Source organism: Mercenaria mercenaria, chromosome 5, assembly GCF_021730395.1.
Source record: "Mercenaria mercenaria strain notata chromosome 5, MADL_Memer_1, whole genome shotgun sequence".
NCBI lineage: Eukaryota > Metazoa > Mollusca > Bivalvia > Venerida > Veneridae > Mercenaria > Mercenaria mercenaria.
In genome coordinates, this window is record NC_069365.1 from 87,042,701 (window position 1) to 87,061,570 (window position 18,870).

Genomic DNA, 18,870 nt, shown 5'->3' on the forward strand with positions numbered 1-18,870 from the left:
AATCACTTGCCCTTCTTTGCTCTTGGGTCAAGCTCGGTGCTGACTTCGAATCACTTTCCCTTCTTAGCTCTGGTCGAAAGCTCGGAGCTGATTCGAATCACTTGCCCTCCTTTGCTCTGGAGTTCGAAAGCTCGGTCGCTGACTTCGAATCACTTTCCCTTCTAGGATCTGGGGTTCGAAAGCTCGGTAGCTGACTTCGAATCACTTGCCCTCCTTTGCTCTGGAGTTCGAAAGCTCGGTCGCTGAATTCGAATCACTTTCCCTTCTTGGATCTGGCGTCCGAAAGCTCGGTCGCTGACCTCGAATCACTTGCCCTTCTTTGCTCTGGTGTTCAAAAGCTCGGTCGCTGACTTCGAATCACTTACCCTTCTTTGCTCTGGGGTTCGAAAGCTCGGTCGCTGACTTCGAATTACTTTCACTTCTTGGGTCTGGGGTCCGAAAGCTCGGTCGCTGACTTCGAATCACTTGCCCTTCTTTGCTCTGGGATTCGAAAGCTCGGTCGCTGACTTCGAATCAGTTGCACTTCTTGGCTCGGGTCCGAAAGCTCGGTCGCTGACTTCGAACCAGTGCCCTTATTTGCTCTGGGTTTCGAAAGCTTGGTCGCTGACCTCGAATCACTTGCCCTTCTTTGCTCTGGGGTTCGTAGGCTCGGTCGCTGACTTTGAATCACTTGCCCTTCTTTGCTCTGGAGTCCGAAAGCTCGGTAGCTGATTTCGAATCATGTGCCCTTATTTGCTCAGGGTTTCGAAAGCTCGGTCGCTGTCTTCGAATCACTTGCCCTTCTTTGCTCTGCGGTTCGAAAGCTCGGTCGCTGACTTCGAATCACTTGCCCTTCTTTCCTCTGAAGTCCGAAGCTCGGTCACTGACTTTAAATCACTTGCCCTTCTTTGCTCTGGAGTCCTAAAAAACGGTCGCTGACTTCGAATCACATGCCTTCTTTGCTCTGGTGTTCGAAAGCTCGGTCGCTGACCTCGAATCACTTGCCCTTATTCGCTCTGGGGTTCGAAAGCTCGGTCGCTGACTTCGAATCACTTGCCCTTCTTTGCTCTGGAGTTCGAAAGCTCGGTCGCTGACTTCGAATCACTTGCCCTTCTTTGTTCTGGGGTTCGAAAGCTCGGTCGCTGACTTCGAATCACTTACCCTTGTTGGCTCTGGGGTCCGAAAGCTCGGTTGCTGACCTCAAATCACTTGCCTCTCTTTGCTCTAGTGTTCGAAAGTTCGGTCGCTGACTTCGAATAACTTGCCCTTCTTTTCTCTGGAGTTCGAAAGCTCGGTCGCTGACTTCGAATCACTTGCCCTTCTTTGCTCTGGAGTTCGAAAGCGCGGGAGCTGACTTCGAATCACTTGGCCGTCTTAGGTCTGGGGTCCAAAAGCTCGGTCGCTGACTTCGAATCACTTTCCCTTCTGGGCTCTGGGGTTCGAAAGCTCGGTCGCTGACTTCGAATCACTTGCACTTCTTTGCTCTGGAGTTCGAAAGCTCGGTCGCTGACTTCGATTCACTTTCCCTTCTTGGCTCTGGCGTCGGAAAGATCGGTCGCTGACCTCGAATCACTTGACCTTCTTTGCTCTGGTGTTCAAAAGCTCGGTCGCTGACTTCGAATCACTTGCCCTTCTTTGCTCTGGGGTTCGAAAGCTTGGTCGCTGACTTCGATTCACTTGCCTCTCTTTGCTCTGGAGTTCGAAAGCTCGGTCGATGACTTCGAATCACTTGCCCTTCTATGCTCTGCTGTTCAAAAGCTCGGTCGCTGACTTCGAATCACTTGCCCTTCTTTGTTCTGGGGTTCGAAAGCGCGGTCGCTGACTTCGAATCACTTGCCTCTCTTTGCTCTAGTGTTCGAAAGTTCGGTCTCTGACTTCGAATGACTTGCCCTTCTTTCCTCTGGAGTTCGAAATCTCGGTCGCTGACTTCGAATCACTTGCCCTTCTTAGCTCTGCAGTTCGAAAGCTCGGGAGCTGACTTCGAATCATTTGCCCGTCTTCGATCTGTGGTTCTAAAGCTGGGTCGCTGACTTCGAATCACTTGCCCTTCATTGCTCTGGTATTGGAAAGCTCGGTCGCTGGCTTCGAATCAGTTGCACTTCTTGGCTCGGGTCCGACAGCTCGGTCGCTGACTTCGAACCACGTGCCCTTATTTGCTCTGGGTTTCGAAAGCTTGGTCGCTGACCTCGAATCACTTGCCCTTCTTTGCTCTTGGGTTCGTAGACTCGGTCGCTGACTTTGAATCACTTCCCCTTCTTTGCTTTGGAGTCCGAAAGCTCGGTAGCTGACTTGGAATCATGTACCCTTATTTGCTCTGGTTTTCGAAAGCTCGGTCGCTGTCTTCGAATCACTTGCCCTTCTTTGCTCTGGGGTTCGAAAGCTCGGTCGCTGACTTCGAATCACTTTCCCTTCATTGGCTCTGGGTTCGAAAGCTCGGTCGCTGACTTCGAATCATTGCCCTTCTTGCTCTGGTTCAAAGCTCGGTCTGCTGACTTCGAATCACTTTGCCCTTCTTTGCTCTGGGTTTCGAAAGCTCGGTCGCTGACTCGAATCACTTGCCTTCTTTGCTCTGGGGTTCGAAAGCTCGGTCGCTGACTTCGAATCACTTTCCCTTCTTTGCTCTGGGGTCCGAAAGCTCGGTCGCTGACTTCGAATCACTTGCCTTTCTTGGCTCTTGAGTTCGAAATCTCGGTCGCTGACTTCGAATCACTTGCCCTTCTTTGCTCTGGGGTTCGAAAGCTCGGTCGCTGACTTCGAATCACGTGCACTTATTTGCTCTGGGTTTCGAAAGTTCGGTCGCTGACTTCGAATCACTTGCCCTTCTTTGCTCTGGGGTTCGTAGGCTTGGTCGCTGACTTCGGATCACTTGCCCTTCTTTGCTCTGGAGTCCGAAAACTCGGCAGCTGACTTCGAATCACTTGCCTTTTTGCTCTGGGTTCGAAGCTCGGTCGCTGACTTCGAATCACTTGCCCTTCTTTGCTCTGGGTTCGAAAGCTCGGTCGCTGACTTCGAATCAGCTTGCCTTCTTTGCTCTGAGTTCGAAAGCTAGGTCGCTGACTTCGAATCACATTGCCCTTCTTTCTCTGGGTTCGAAAGCTCGGTCGCTGACTTCGAATCACTTGCCTTCTTGCTCTGGAGTTCGAAAGCTCGGTGCTGAATTCGAATCACTTGCCCTTCCTTTGCTCTGGGGTTCAAAAGCTCGGTCGCTGACTTCGAATCACTTGCCCTTCTAGCTCTGGGTTTCGAAAGCTCGGTCAGCTGACTTCGAATCACTTGCCTTCCTTTGCTCTGGGTTCAGAAGCTCGGTCGCTGACTTCGAATAAACTTGCCCTTCTTGTCTCTGGTCCGAAAGCTCGGTCGCTGACTTCGAATCCTTGCCTTCTTTGCTCTGGGTTCGAAAGCTAGGTAGCTGACTTCGAATCACTTGCCCTTCTTTCTCTGGGTTCGAAAGCTCGGTCGCTGACTTCGAATCACTTGCCCTTCTTGCTCTGGGTTCGAAAGCTCGGGAGCTGACTTCGAATCACTTGCCTCTTGCTCTGGGTCCAAAGCTCGGTCGCTGACTTCGAATCACTTTCCCTTTAGCTCTGGTTTCGAAAGCTCGGTCACCTGACTTCGAATCACTTGCCCTCCTTTGCTCTGGATTCAAAGCTCGGTCGCTGACTTCGAATCACTTTCCCTTCTTGGCTCTGGCGTCCGAAAGCTCGGTCGCTGACTTCGAATCACTTGCCCTTCTTTGCTCTGGTGTTCAAAAGCTCGGTGGATGACTTCGAATCACTTGCCCTTCTTTGCTCTGGGGTTCGAAAGCTCGGTCGCTGACTTCGAATTACGTGCCCTTATTTGCTCTGGGTTTCGAAAGCTCGGTCACTGACTTCGAATCACTTGCCCTTCTTTGCTCTGGGGTTCGAAAGCTCGGTCGCTGACTTCGAATCCCTTGCCCATCTTTGCTCTGGAGTTCGAAAGCGCGGTCGCTGACTTCGAATCACTTGCCCTTCTTTGCTCTGGAGTTCGAAAGCTCGGTAGCTGACTTCGAATCACTAGCCCGTCTTTGCTCTGGGGTCCGAAAGCTCGGTCGCTGACTTCGAATCACTTGCCTTTCTTGGCTCATGGGTTCGAAAGCTCGGTAGCTGACTTCGAATCACGTGCCCTTATTTGCTCTGGGTTTCGGAAGCTCGGTCGCTGACCTCGAATTACTAGCCCTTCTTTGCTCTTAGGTTCGAAAGCTCGGTCGCTTACTTCGATTCACTTGCCCTTCTTTGCTCTGGAGTCCGAAAGCTCGGTAGCTGACTTCGAATCACGTGCCCTTATTTGCTCTGGGGTTCGAAAGCTGGGTCGCTGACCTCGAATCTCTTGCCCTTCTTTGCTCTGGATTTCGAAAACTCGGTTGCTGACTTCGAATCACTTGTCCTTCTTTGCACTTGGGTTCGAAAGCTCGGTCGCTGACTTCGAATCACTTGCCCTTCTTTGCTCTGGAGTCCGAAAGTTCTTTACTCTGGGTTTCGAAAGCTCGGTCGCTGACTTCGAATAACTTGCCCTTCTTCGCTCTGGAGTCCGAAAGTTCGGTCGCTGGCTTCGAATCACTTGTCTTTCTTTGCTCTGGGTTCGAAAGCTCGATTGCTGATTGAATCACTTGCCCTTCTTTTCTCTTTTGTTCGAAAGCTCACTTTAGTGTAGAATATTTAATGCGAGAACTCCATCTAGCTGGCTTACTGAATTCATGTACCTACTACCCACGCCTGAAATAATGCATTGGTGAGTACATGGGGGTCTTCTTTCATCATCAAAAGCCTGAACGCCGCCCTGTGACATGTACGTGTAATTGTGTCGGTGTGTCGTTAACTGCCAAGAAATACATATATAATGTTTCATTACGTGTGTAAGTTCGAACAATGTTTTGCCATTTTACCTTTTTAGAAATATTTCCATTATTCTTTGATGAATTTTATAAAGGTATGGCATAGAAATAATAAAAATGCGAAAGATTTTCGAACATCACAGCGACTTGTATATATTTTTAGGTAATAACCTTAAAAGAAAACGAAAGATGAAAAGTTTTGTAAATGAAATAAACTTTTACGAAGGATCTACTCTGATAAATGCAATTCTGTATTCGTAACATGCTTACCAACGATTTCAGAGAACTGTGTTTTCTTAAAGACACGTCATGGCTGAGATATTTTAGCATTATTGCAATACACAATTGGTATCAAAATTGTGTTTCCAGTACATGTGCTCATTAGATAAATCCTCAATATCTATGTGAAAATAAGGGATATGTTTTGTATGATTGCAACACTGTATGTTGCCCTGATTAGTGATAATTGACTGAAACAATAGAAATTCTTCGTACTTTGGATAGACAAAACGACAGTAAGGTAACAATATATTCTTTTATTGTTTTGATTTATGAGTTGTAAGCTACAATATAGAAGAGCCATTTTAGAAAGTCAAACTGGAAGGTAGAAATAACAGCAAACTTAATTACGTCATGAGTCATCATGCACAAGTCAAAATTTGTCATTAGTTTTTCTCGATCTGTCAGAAATACTTTTATCTCTGCATTCTGCATATGCACTGTTTTTGTAAGTATCTTGGTAGGACATTGTAGTGTGTAACTTACTTTAAATTCCACACCAATATTTGTGTTTGAAATTGCTTTGTACAGCTCAATGAAGTTACGTTAGAATGTCTATTGTTTTAGTTTATTGTCTAAACCTTGATATTAAGACATAAGAATTGTTCCTTTCTGGTGGGAAAATGAAACTATTCGGTTGAATCATAACATGAGCCGTGCCATGAGAAAACCAACATAGTGGCTTTGCGACCAGCATGGATCCAGACAATCCTGCGCTTCCGCGCCGTCTGGTCAGGATCCATGCTGTTCGCTTTTAAAGCCTATTGGAATTGGAGAAACTGTTAGCGAACAGCATGGATCCTGACCAGACTGCGCGGATGCGCAGGCTGGTCTGGATCCATGCTGGTCGCAAACCCACTATGTTGGTTTTCCCATGGCACGGCTCACATATGTTTTTTTTTAGTAAAACCTGATTATTCTTTGTTGCTATTTTGTCATTCAACTGAAATTCAAAATGATGCATACTTATCATACTTATATGATTTTAGACATATCATTTAATTGTATTTTTAATGAATATACATTATTGTTAAAGAGTTTTCTAATTTTCCTGAGTTAATATACTTGAGACGTTTTCTTGAAGCTCATAGATCTACATGTTTATCTCGTAAGTTCGACCTTTATGGCATGATACGTAATTTGGCTCCAACTACCGACGGCTCGGACAAATTTCGACAGGCTCCACGAGTTCGTACAAATTGTTATCCTTAATTATTTAAAAGTCTGAAATGGTGATACTTTGAATTTAATCTGCACACAAAAAGCATTTCAAACAGAAGCATAGATTCGTAAAATATTGAAACAACACTTCGGATAAGAGAGAATAAATTAGGTGCGTTTATTACCTTCATTCATCATCTTTTCAGAAAAGCCTGTTTGCTTTAATCTCGAAGCACTTCAATTTAATTCCTTTTAGTGAGTTTTTTTACCTTCGGAAAATGGCATGTTGCTATACAAGGGACCTTAATGTACACTTAACCAAATTTCTCTTCTCGCAAATGTTTACTTCAAAGGATGTTAATGGGTACCGAAAAATTTAAACTACATAATAAAATCACACTATTGCTGAGAGTGTTCGCTCTTTTTTTAAATCACATGGTTTGTGAGTTATCGATCCTTGCTATAAAACTGTACACTTAAACCTAGAATCACATACCGTTTGCATCATTTTGAAGTTACCAATAACTTATGGTTATTATGGTATTATGGTGAAAAACCATAAACCTTCATCATAACATTAACGGGACATATTTATAAGAGCACTTTGAAGAGTTACATTTTCATAATTACCTTGAAGTTCCTTTTATATGAATGATAAATTTGAAATTTCAGTTAACGTACAATCTAAACTAACTGTAAAATTGACCTTTTTCTGTCAGAAAAAATCTCTATACTACAGTCGTTAATTGCTTATTTATTTTAGATTTATTTCATCAGCATGTGAAATTTGCAGCAGGAAAGTAATGCATTAGCATATTGACCGTCTGAAAAGTAATGAACAAGAAATCTGAAGCATCTTCGACGCTGAATTTGAAACAGTTCTATCTGGTAATGTCTTGCTGGGATACATCCTTATGTTGTGTATAAATGTTAGAAATATACAATGAAGTGAGTTAAATCTTTATGATGTTAAGTGGGGTTTAGTGGCAGGTACAAGTGTAGGTACGTAGTTCTGGTTAAGTGAAAGTCATTAGTATGATATAAAGTTAAGATATCCTGAAAACCTTTCGCATTATACAAACAATATATCTTCGACCGCAACAGTTTTGCCAATATCTTTATAACTGCTAAATTAATACTTTTGGATTTTTACTCATATTCTAAAATATTATTTGTTCATAACGTATCTACGAGGGGCGTTCAATAAATTATGTTACTCCGTATGTAGTTCCGTAACCGGTGGTTATTTTTAAAGTTTTCGGCACATTATTGAGCAATTTATTTGAAACAAAATGCCATAAGAATGATAAAAATCGGTAGATTCAAAGTAAAAATATAAACATTTGAGTGAGATGTACTCGGGTATACTGGACCATTTTATGTCCAAAATGTTGAGATTGTAATGCAATTCCTTGATTCTACTATTCAACAACTAGAACTGTAGTTCAATTTTCAGCTTAAACAGTTGAAACAAATCATCATCTTTATATAAACATTTGAAAACCAAAATTAAAAAAATGATAACAGTATTAAATGGTGTGTGTATATTCTTACTCGAAAAATGATAAGTTGTGTACAATAAGCCTCTTCAATTTTGTCAGGCGTGATGTTCATCGTTGAAAAAAATCTTGTATTTTAATTTAATACTAATTTCTTAATTATCGATTGCGAAACAAGTTCTTACAACTTTGATTAATCACTCTCGAGACTCATTCCAGATGGAATCAACCTTGAGTTTAGATATATTAGCTGTTTTGTAAAATGAAAAACGCAATAGGTAGTTAAAAACAAACTCAAACAGTAAATTGAAGGGGAAGGACAGTGTAAAAAGACACTCAAGTTCCAAATTCTTCTCTGGTCTTCTTAGCGAGTAAAGATGGTGTAAATCACCGATGTACGGGACTTTCGTCTCAGTATTAGTATTTTCTTAGTTGGAGGTGCGGGGCTCAAACCCACGACCAATAATGTCGTAGTCAGACAGTTTTCCTACTGGACCACTTCGTCCGCTCTGACTTACGAGGGGCGTTCAATAAATAATGTTAATCCCTGTGTAGTTCCGTAACCGGTGTTTATTTTTGAATGCGGTTTTCAGCACATTATATAGCAATTTATTGGGAACAAAATGACATTATGATTGACAAAACACGGTAGATTCAAAGTAAAAAAAAAAAAGATATTATAAATAGAAAAAACTTGTAAAATCACATTTCGTAGAAAAATGATAGAATTTTGTGATTTTACAAGTTATTCTATTTTTCTGAGACCCTGGATGCCCAGGACAAAGTTATAGTATACCTGCGTACACCTCACTCAAATGATTATATCTTTACTTTGAATCCACAGTTTCTATTTGTGGCGGGCCTATTTTGAGATGTATGGCTCTGTGCTTCCGACAAATGCTGATGCCTTTGTGGTTCGATTCCAGTGCGTTGGGACTCTGAGCTTTGGTCAAAAATTAAAACATTAACCATGCCAAGGCATCAGAGGCCTTTTCAGACGAAATGAAGTATTAAAACATACTCTCATGGACCGGAAACAGTCCTTAGGAATTTGAAATGAGAAGAGTATAAAACTGTTCGTATTAAAGCATACCATTAAACAAAAGAGAAAGGTACTCCTTTAAGACCAAGAGTGTATAGATTGAACTAAATTAATGCCAGATTATTAGATTTACATCTGTACAATGCAAAATATCCACTGGAAACATAGAATGCGACCAGGCAAAATGACAGCTTACTGTTAAATGAAACAACTAGGAAGACTGAAATGTTTGAAGTTCAGAAAGATTGTTACTTTTTAAAGATTACTTGTCTTTTGAGAATAAAATATAGAGTTTATCTCACGAGAAAATTTGTTTCTAGAGGTTCTGTTATATCAAATGCTACAATACCAGCTAAACTGTATTAGAATGTGACATCGGGTGGTTTATTTTCCTCTTTGTTTTACTAACATTGGTCTCGACACTTGTGACATACCAAGCGTCGTACCCTCCATAAATGTTTACATCTTCAGTATGTACTTTTGCATCCACTTTCATAATGTGTTGCGAAAACATCACTCTGACACCTTTTTTGTTATTACTAGGGTTTAGCTATATCAATATCTTGTTCTGTTATCCTTGTATTTAAGTAATGTATTACAAATCGAGCGTGGAGTGAGAAGTTTTTAGATAAATATAATGCTGACACCTTTGCAGATAACGCTTATTATAACCATTAAAACCATTACCAACTCACTTCTCTGACGCCCAGACAGATACTATCGTGCTCAAATGCATTAAAATCAACATTGTTTACATTAAAACAAGCTGATATTGTTTCAGAAAGAATTTTAAAGCAGCCTCCCTCTAAAAGTGTTTCACAATATCCGTCTATAGATTCCGGCAGTAAAAAAGTAACTGGAGATATTTTTAACTTATCTAGGTTCTTGTTCTTAAGCATATAGCATAATATCTGTAAGCAGAGACTTTGGAAGCATAAAATGCAACCAAGAAGAATAATATCATAACCAGATAGAACCGTAGCAATTTTTAATACTTCATGTGAGACTTTTTGGAAGTTATTTTTGTGTCAAATAAGGGGGTTATGCCTTTAGAGAATCAGTAAGTTGATTTCTAACATCACTGACCATGTTTAAAGCATAAAAAGTGCAGGCCATAAAGGCCATAAAAACATTTAGGGCCGGGCCAAAATTTAGGGTAGGTCGGGATTCCGGAAACAGACAATTTGTTTTTACCCCTAATTAAAATCACTTGTTAGCTTGTCTCTATCTTATCTAGTTACATATTTATCGAACACGGAAGCACATGACCCTCAACAGGTATTTAAAATTGACAGAAGAAGGAGACTATGGATATTGAACCTTTTCAGCTTGTTTTGTGTTACATTTATCCCTAGAAATAACAAGGTAAAGGTAAATTTCCCAGGAGCACATGACAAACATAGCCATAGCCAAAACATTTGAAAGTAGGCCCGCTACAAATAGGATTTGGGTTCCTTCAATAATTCAACAACAAGTATATTTTAATTATATACAAGATACAAAAGTGGTGATGGGATAGAGAAAGAGGTGGGGAAAAATTGGACGCATATTCAAAAAAGAGAAAACCACGCTTCAAATTCTCAGCTTCCCTAGACCACAAACCACAGCAATGTACAGATCAGCTCACGCGGAAAACCCACTTTCCGTTTTTCCTCGAAGGAAAAATCTTGTATAGCGAGGAATTCCTCCGAGTACTGCCTAATTCTGACTCGGAGTACCGACTGTTATAGTTTTATTACTTTAGCGGAATTTCGTCGAGTCACTCCGAGAAATTACTTGACGGAACTCCGAGTCGAAATTATACAGGTAACAATATAATGATTTCCGGTATTTTATGGCCACTCCGCGCGACTCCGAGTCTGTAATAAACAATAAATCTGTCATTTCGAGCGCCGCGAGATGATCTGACGAAATTTCGGGGCAGTATTTCCTTACTTGGACGGATTTGTTTTATATATAATTAGCTTGTTCTTTTAATTGTATGAAATTGGTGTGAATTTTGATATTGAAATAGTTTCTGACCAAATAGTTTCTGACCATGCGAATTAGATTAAGAAGTATATTTATGTAAAATAAACTAAATTATTAATCATACGAAATTAAACAAACTTTCATATCACCGCCGTTAAAGGAAAGTGATTTGTTAAATTTTGATATTTAAAGAATTTCTGACTTTGCGAATTAAATTTAGGAAAAAAGTCGTGTAATAATTTATGCACTAAATTAAGAATAATTTATAACTAGATAAACTTTGAAATAACACTCGCTAAAAGTAAATTGTTTAGTATGATATTGAATTATATGCGAATTAGATTTAGAAGTAAATTTATGTAGAACGGACTAATTATTAATCATATATAATTAAACAAACTTCCAAATGACCGCCGTTAAAGGAAACTGCTTCGTTAAATTTTGATATAGGAACAATATCTGATTTTGCGAATTTAATTTAGAAATAAAGTCATAAAAAATGCACTAAATTTCTCAATTATGAAAATTTTATAACTAGATAAACTTTAAAAATACACCCGCTAGAAAGTATTAGGAATTATATAAAACTAAACAAACTTTCAAATAACTGCCGTTAAAGAATAGTGATTTGTAAAATATTATGTTGAAATTGTTTCTGACAGTGCAAATAATATTTAGAAATAAACTGATGTAAAATGGACAAAATTATAAACTATATAAAACTAGATAAACGTTAAGATAATGGCCGTTGAAGAAAAGTTACTTTTATAAATTAATAAAAATTATAGAAGAAATGATTTATTTTATTCATTTTGAAGGAATTATAAATGAGATAAGAAATACTACTGCCGTATAAAGTGATAAAATATCATAAGTAAACAGAAAAAATTAGTTTATTTTAAAGTAAGATAAAAATACTACAGTATTGTTTTTATTTACAAATACTGTGTTATTTCGCGTATCACTATCATAATGTAAAATATAATCACCCTGCTCCGAGTAATCTGAAATCTGTCCTCGAAGTTACTCGAAGGCCCATTTAAATTTGTATAGGTAATTATTTATTCGTCTCGGAGTCACTCGAAGGAATTCCGTCAGATGACTCGGAAACAAAAGAAAGCAATATAGGTGTGTATTCCGCTAATTGGATTTCATCTCGAGTCACTTCGAGGATTTCCTTCGAGTGACTTCGCATAAATCCTCGGAGTCAGATAGCGAAATTCCTTGACGGAAAATGAAACTTCGAGTCGGAGCCTTGGTACTCGTTTTGGCCATCCTCCGAGGATCGAGTAGAATGGGTTTTCCGCGTGAGCTGATCTGTAAGCATGGGCGCGTACAAGGCCAGCATTCACACATGCACGCACGCACAGAGGGTAGGACAAAATGAACAAGAAAGGGGAGCACCATGGGATACAGCTCAGGGACAGCTGGCAATCACTAGTTGGTGTCTTCAGAAAGTATTTGGTGAGTACTTAACCTAACTCATAGTAAAAAAGGAGAGAGGGCTAAAGACTAGCAGCCGGTGTGTGTGTGCGTGTGTTTTGGGTCGGGGTGGGGGTGGGGGTGGGGTCAAAACGTAACTCTACATACATACAAAACAATATACATAACAGAACACGTCATTACAATCGGACAAAAAGCAAATTGAAAAGGCATCGGTCAGTTACCTTTATAGACGAAACTTTGGGTCTTAACGCGTTCGGGGCATGTCGGTTTCGCACCCAACTTTTAAGGGCATTACTAAGCAAATTGCAAGACAAAATATTCCCCACACTCCATTTGTTTTTGTAGGAGCTTTGTGTAGTTCATATTTTAATCAATAGATTTACGTGTAGCTTCTAAAATACGCGTAAACGATATATGTCACAAGGATGTATTTCCTAGGTATCGCGTTTCCTCTCATTTTAAATAACAACTTGTCGCCGGCTTTATTGCCATTTCAGCCCGCCCGCTTAGCTCAGTAGGGAGAGCGTTGGTCTACGGATCGCGGGGTCGCGAGTTCGATCCTCGGGCGGGGCGTATGTTCTCCGTGACGATTTGATAAAAGGCATTGTGTCTGAAATCATTCGTCCTCCACCTCTGATAATTCATGTGGGGAATTTTGACAGATACTTGCGGAGTACAGGTTTGTACTGGTACAGAATCCAGGAACACTGGTTAGTTAACTGCCTGCCGTTACATGACTGAAATACTGTTGAAAAACGGCGTTAAACCCAAAACAAAACAAAAAAATATTTCCATTTCCTTTATGACTTTTCTTACTATTATTTTAACTGGGAAACGATATACCGCTTTTCATGGAATTGCATTCTGTATCGGTGAAGGTTCCATGTACACAGCCTTGTGAATTTAAATTGTTGTTTGTACTTGTAACACATGCAAATTCTGAGATTTGCTAAATCTGGGACAAGAGGGCGTAGACGGTAGTATGCATTTGAGCCGCGCCATGAGAAAACCAACATAGTGCATTTGCGACCAGCATGGATCCAGACCAGCCATCCGCGCCGTCTGGTCAGGATCCATGATGTTCGCTTTCAAAGCCTATTGCAATTAAAGAAATCGTAAGCGAACAGCATGGATCCTGACCAGACTGCGTGGATGCGCAGGCTGGTTTGGATCCATGCTGGTCGCAAATGCACTATGTTGATTTTCTCATGGTGCGGCTCATTTTGATTTTTGTCATGTTGACCTATGGAATTTCCAATTTCTTTTTCTAATTAAAATAAAACATCAGGTTTAATTTATGAGCATAATTACACAAAACATGATACGTATATTGTATATCAACGAATTTAGTTACCATGAAAACAATGATGTTAAAACATATCTCATGTCTTGCTCTGATTTGGTAATATTGAAATATTTTATTTTTCCTTTTCGTGTTTTCACATTTTATTTTTTAAGTTCATATGAAAGGAACGTATTTACATGTATTTTATTTCATATATTTAAACAAATAACAATTTAAATTGACTTAAACTCGGCAGAGCCTCGTTACTCCATAAACAGTTACCCTCGATTCGCACCTTCAGCCAGTGCAAGATTCTTATATTCTGCCGATGCATCGGCATTCCGTCTTTCTTTACCAATCATAGACCATGTCAATCAGGATTTTATATTTGAAACTGCACGAAGTCCTAGTGTAATTACAACAGAAATATTACATGGCTTTGGTTCACTCCAAAGACGTCAAACATGTAAAAGAAATAGGGGGTTACGAGGCTCTGCCAAGTTTAAGACAGTTTAAATTGTTATTTGTTTAAATATTATTTGTATGAACTTTTGACGTCTTTTTTCACTTTTATATGCGGTATGTCTGGTTTATCTGAAGGGATATGTTGTTATAAGATAATTATTTTACTTACTGAGTATAGCAGCCAGTCTAATGTAGAGATATGACGGTGTTAAATAAGCATGTAACTTACTGAGCATATAAGCAATGATAATTTAGCGATATGACGGTGTTAAATAGGCATTTAACTTATTGAGCATAGTAGCCAGGACAGTTTAGAGATATGATGGTGTTTGGAGATTCATTCATCATATATGTTGAGTGATCAAGAATGCATTTCATAATTGAGTTCGACATATTATTATGAGGTTGAATGTCAATCTTTTAGCTGGCATGAGGTTGAATGTCAATCTTTTAGCTAGTTAGAAATTGAAATTCAATCCTGGATAACTGGCTGACGGTGAACGGTTTGGTCTATTTTTATGTGGCTATACAAAAACCGTTTTATATTATGTTTTTTTAAACAGCGGACTCCCATCTATGCATTTATAGACTAAGAAATCATTTTTGAAAGGTTATTATTCCATTGTAATAGTAATGTGGTTTTGAGAATACCCTTGTAAAGGTTAGTTTAGTTTTAGTTTAAACATATTTATTCCCAAGATAGAGTACATATATATTCTGGTATTATGTGATACTGTAATGAAAGCAAAACAGGAAAGGATAGGAATGAAAAACCAGTCTTATCTCGTCTCCTTTGGACTAAATATAACTGTATGACAAAATCGAGCTAACATCTGTAACAGGGCTAGGAATATAGTCTTAAAATATACTCAAACGCAAAAGAAAGTGTGCACTTTTTAAATTTGAGTATTCTCAGTTCTAAAAGAGGTATCCGTCTACAATTTGCAACATACTTTGCTCGAAGCATGTACTATTGATCTTCTTTCAATTTTACAATTAAAACTGGGCGGAGTCAAAATAACTAGCGATAGTGGATTTTTGCACGATTTGCACGTGCTGCCCATAGGAAATATACATGTCTACAAAAACTTTTTTTCTCAGTTTTTATACCTTTGATGAAAGGAAAAACACATTTGATTTCAAATCTGTGCTGTAATAAAATGCTACGACTTAGTGAAACTCAGCGAATTGAAGCATTAACAATGCTTCAACGGGATGATAACGTTATCTACGTCAGCAGAACGTTTGGGTGCCAAAGTAATGTCATAATTCTTTTGCACCAGCAATTTCAGCAAACTGGTCGAGTTGCTGTACGCCCAGGATCCAGCCGAACTCGGGTGACAACTGCTACTCAAAAATGGAATAAAATTCCTCGTGACGTCATTCTACTGTTACGTTAGGCCTAAGCGTTGCCATATCAATGCTTGAATAAATAGTAGAGGTGGTCACACACGATATTTAAACAAAATAATGTTTGAGGAACAGGCAGCTTTTTTATCATCTGACAAGAAAAAGATTTACAACTTCCGTTTTTACCCCTGTTGGCTTTGAATAGCCAATAATCCCCATAAATGTCAAAATTATGAAAATAATCGAAACACATCAAACTGGCCATAAACTGCACTAAATTTTGGTACCAAACATGACATACTTTTAGACAAAATAATCTACTTCGGACAACATAATTTACTTCAGTTGACGAAAACCTGAGTGCACACTTTCTTTTGCGTTTGAGTATATGAAAGAAAAAAATATCAACCATTATTAATGTAAGTAAAAACGAAAAGAGGACAATGTATGGTGAAGAGACGTATTTACATCAATGCCGAAGTGATTTTTTGAATTATAGAACAAGTCAAACTTAGAACAGAAGAGAGAAAGAGGGATGAAATGGGAATGTCTCAGGGTTGCTAAAAGAATATCTTACTTTCGGACATGTATGTCTGTACATGAGTGAAAATAGTCATGTTATCCTGATCAGAAAGGTCTGGGTTTCAAAACAGAACAGTATTCAAGTCAATTACGAAATTCCGCAGATTATTTAGAAGATCTTTTCGACAACGATTAAAACTTCTGCATTCAGAACAGAAGTGGAAATTAGTTTCAACCTGTTCACATTGGTAAAATGGTGTGGGGGATATTTTTAGGTAATGATGTTGATCCAGTGCACTGCATTTTGTTCGTAGTCGTGTATGGAGCACCTGGAGTTTCCTGTTTCCGGTGTAATAATAGGCTGGAGTGCGCTGCTTGTTTTTTTTGTTTAGGTTAGTTTCAAATGATGAAAGTGTTTCAGAATTACGGATACCTGGTCTCAATACGTTCCAATCACATACAACGGAAGGCAAAATAGAGTTGAAATATAATGTTGTTCTTGCAGGTACACCATGTATATTTTCAGAGTTTCTTAGGTTGTAGCGAATATCACCAGAGTCAGGAACTAGGGAGGATAAATATTCTGGGGTCAGATTAGATTTCATTTTGAAAATGATAAGTCGATGTTTGTAACGTCTGTCGGAAAGTGACTCCCCGGGTATTTCTCTCTAAGTCTTCCAAGGAAACAAGTTTGGTAGCTCCAGAGACAATGCGAGCACATTCATTTTGAATTTTGTCGAGTAGATCCATTTCATACTTAGTAAAATTGCCCCACATTACGTCTGCGTATTCGAATATTGGCCTTATGAAAGAAATATATATGGTTTCAAGGGAGCGACGGCTTTGTGAGAATTTTAATTTACGCATTATGTATACCCTCTTCCATGCCTTTTCTACAATGTAGTTGATATGAGAATGCCAGCAACAATCATTTGAAATACAATGTACACCAAGATGTTTATGTTCAAGTACCTCGGGAATAATCTTGTTAAACATTTGACGAGGAGGATGTAGTTGAAAATTTCGTTTTCTTGAAATTAAAAGGGCTTCTGATTTGGAGGGATTGAATTAACAAGCCATTTTTCTGCCCAAGATGGAATTGTTTGGATATCAGATCGGAGCAGATTTGCCGCAATGTCCGGTTGCTGAACTATAATACATAGACTTTTATCATCAGCAAACAGGTTGATGCATGATCTGATTTCATCAACGATGACATTGATAAAGATAAGAAAAAGAAGAGGCCCGAGAATTGAACCCTGTGGAACTCCAGCTTTGAGAAATGCCCAGTTAGATTTCACTCCTGGCAGTACAAAACGTTGACGTCTATGTAAGAGGTAATCTTGAAACCATATGTGAAGAGAAGCTGTGATTTCTGCGTATTTTAGTTTACATAGTAAACCTTTGTGCCAGACTTTGTCAAAGGCCTTGGTTATATTGAAAAAGACCGCATGAACTTCTAGACAGTTATCGAGCGCTTTACAGAGAGTATCGTTTATGTTTATTGTTTAAACATATTGTATTGCCAATATATACACATATTAACAGATAACTACGTCAATTGTACATATAATAGGCAAAAGGGTCGACCCACAAGTTCTCGCAACATTAGTAACGGGTCTTCCCTAAGATGGAACCTCTTTTGACCTTATCGTTTATGAAAACAAGTTGATTAACTGTGGAGTCACCCGGAATGTAACCAGACTGTACAGGAGTTAAAAAGCGAAAATCATGAAGATGGTTAAAAACATGCTTGAAAATGGAAGAGTGGCATCATCAGAATAAGGACCTATACGGACTTCCCCACCGTTCAATGCATGACGAATGGGTTTATCTGTGGTAGTTGCCTCGGCCTGTAACCATTGTACGCCTTTAATGGAATAATGGGTCTTGTTTGGATATCATGCATCTGAAATGATACCCAAACTCTTTTCTGGCAATGTATTTCTGCGGTGGGCACAATAACAGACTTGATCCAAGGCGACACATTCGGTAAAAGGATTGATGCCGTCACTGGCCATAAAATGATGTTGAAATTCACCACAACCCCTCGTCAAAAGATCTACATCTGATTGACAATACTTTTCTATCTCTTTTTGAAAATCAAAGATGGAACCTCTTTTGAACTTTTCCTTATGCCATTCTAAGAAGGCTTCGCGGGCTTCGGGTTTCATACCGCCAGGATGATAGTACTCTGAGTCTAAGTAAAATCCCACATAGTTCTGGAATTTAGCTTTGTTTGCCCAATGTGAAAAATAGCCTTTAGCCATTTCGGTTAGACCAAACGTTTTAGGAAAAGATGACAATGGCATACTGAGAAAGCTCAAGGAATCAATCATTCTGAGTCCATTACATTTGAGGGAAATAAGTTTGCTTCCATTCATGATGATATCGGGTTTGGTTGTGGTATGACTGACAATATACCGCAAGATAAACAGCCCGTCATAATCTTGCAAATTGTGAGCTATGACCGTGAATCTTTTGTGGGTGGGGTTAAATAACCAAGTACAAAATTCGGCCACGGAATTATCACCCCTATAGGTCAGAGACCACCAATTCAAAAAAGTACAGGGAACTAACTGGGAATGAGGTAAGTGTATACCTGGGAATAAGGTAACGTCTGTGCGTTCTGATTGGTCAGTCATGTAAACAAACCCAGGAAGTGATTATTTTTTCAAAATTGACATTTTTTCACTGCATTTACAGTATTTTATTATACATTTTGACAAAAGTTGCTACATTTTATGTGTATTGAAAAAAAAGTTTTATCAAACGAATTTCTCCCGCCATGTCAATGATGTAAACAGGGGGTCATCTCATTCACACGAAAATTACTTAAATAAAGTATCACTATTCATATGTTTTTCGTCCGATATTTTGGTAGAACTAAGATAGTTCTTGAAAAACTTATAATTAGATATACATGTTTCGATGTATGGAAGGCCGTACACGCCATAATGTTACAATGTAAGTCTATGGGAAAACAATTGGTGGTCTCTAACCTATAATAGAGCTAAAA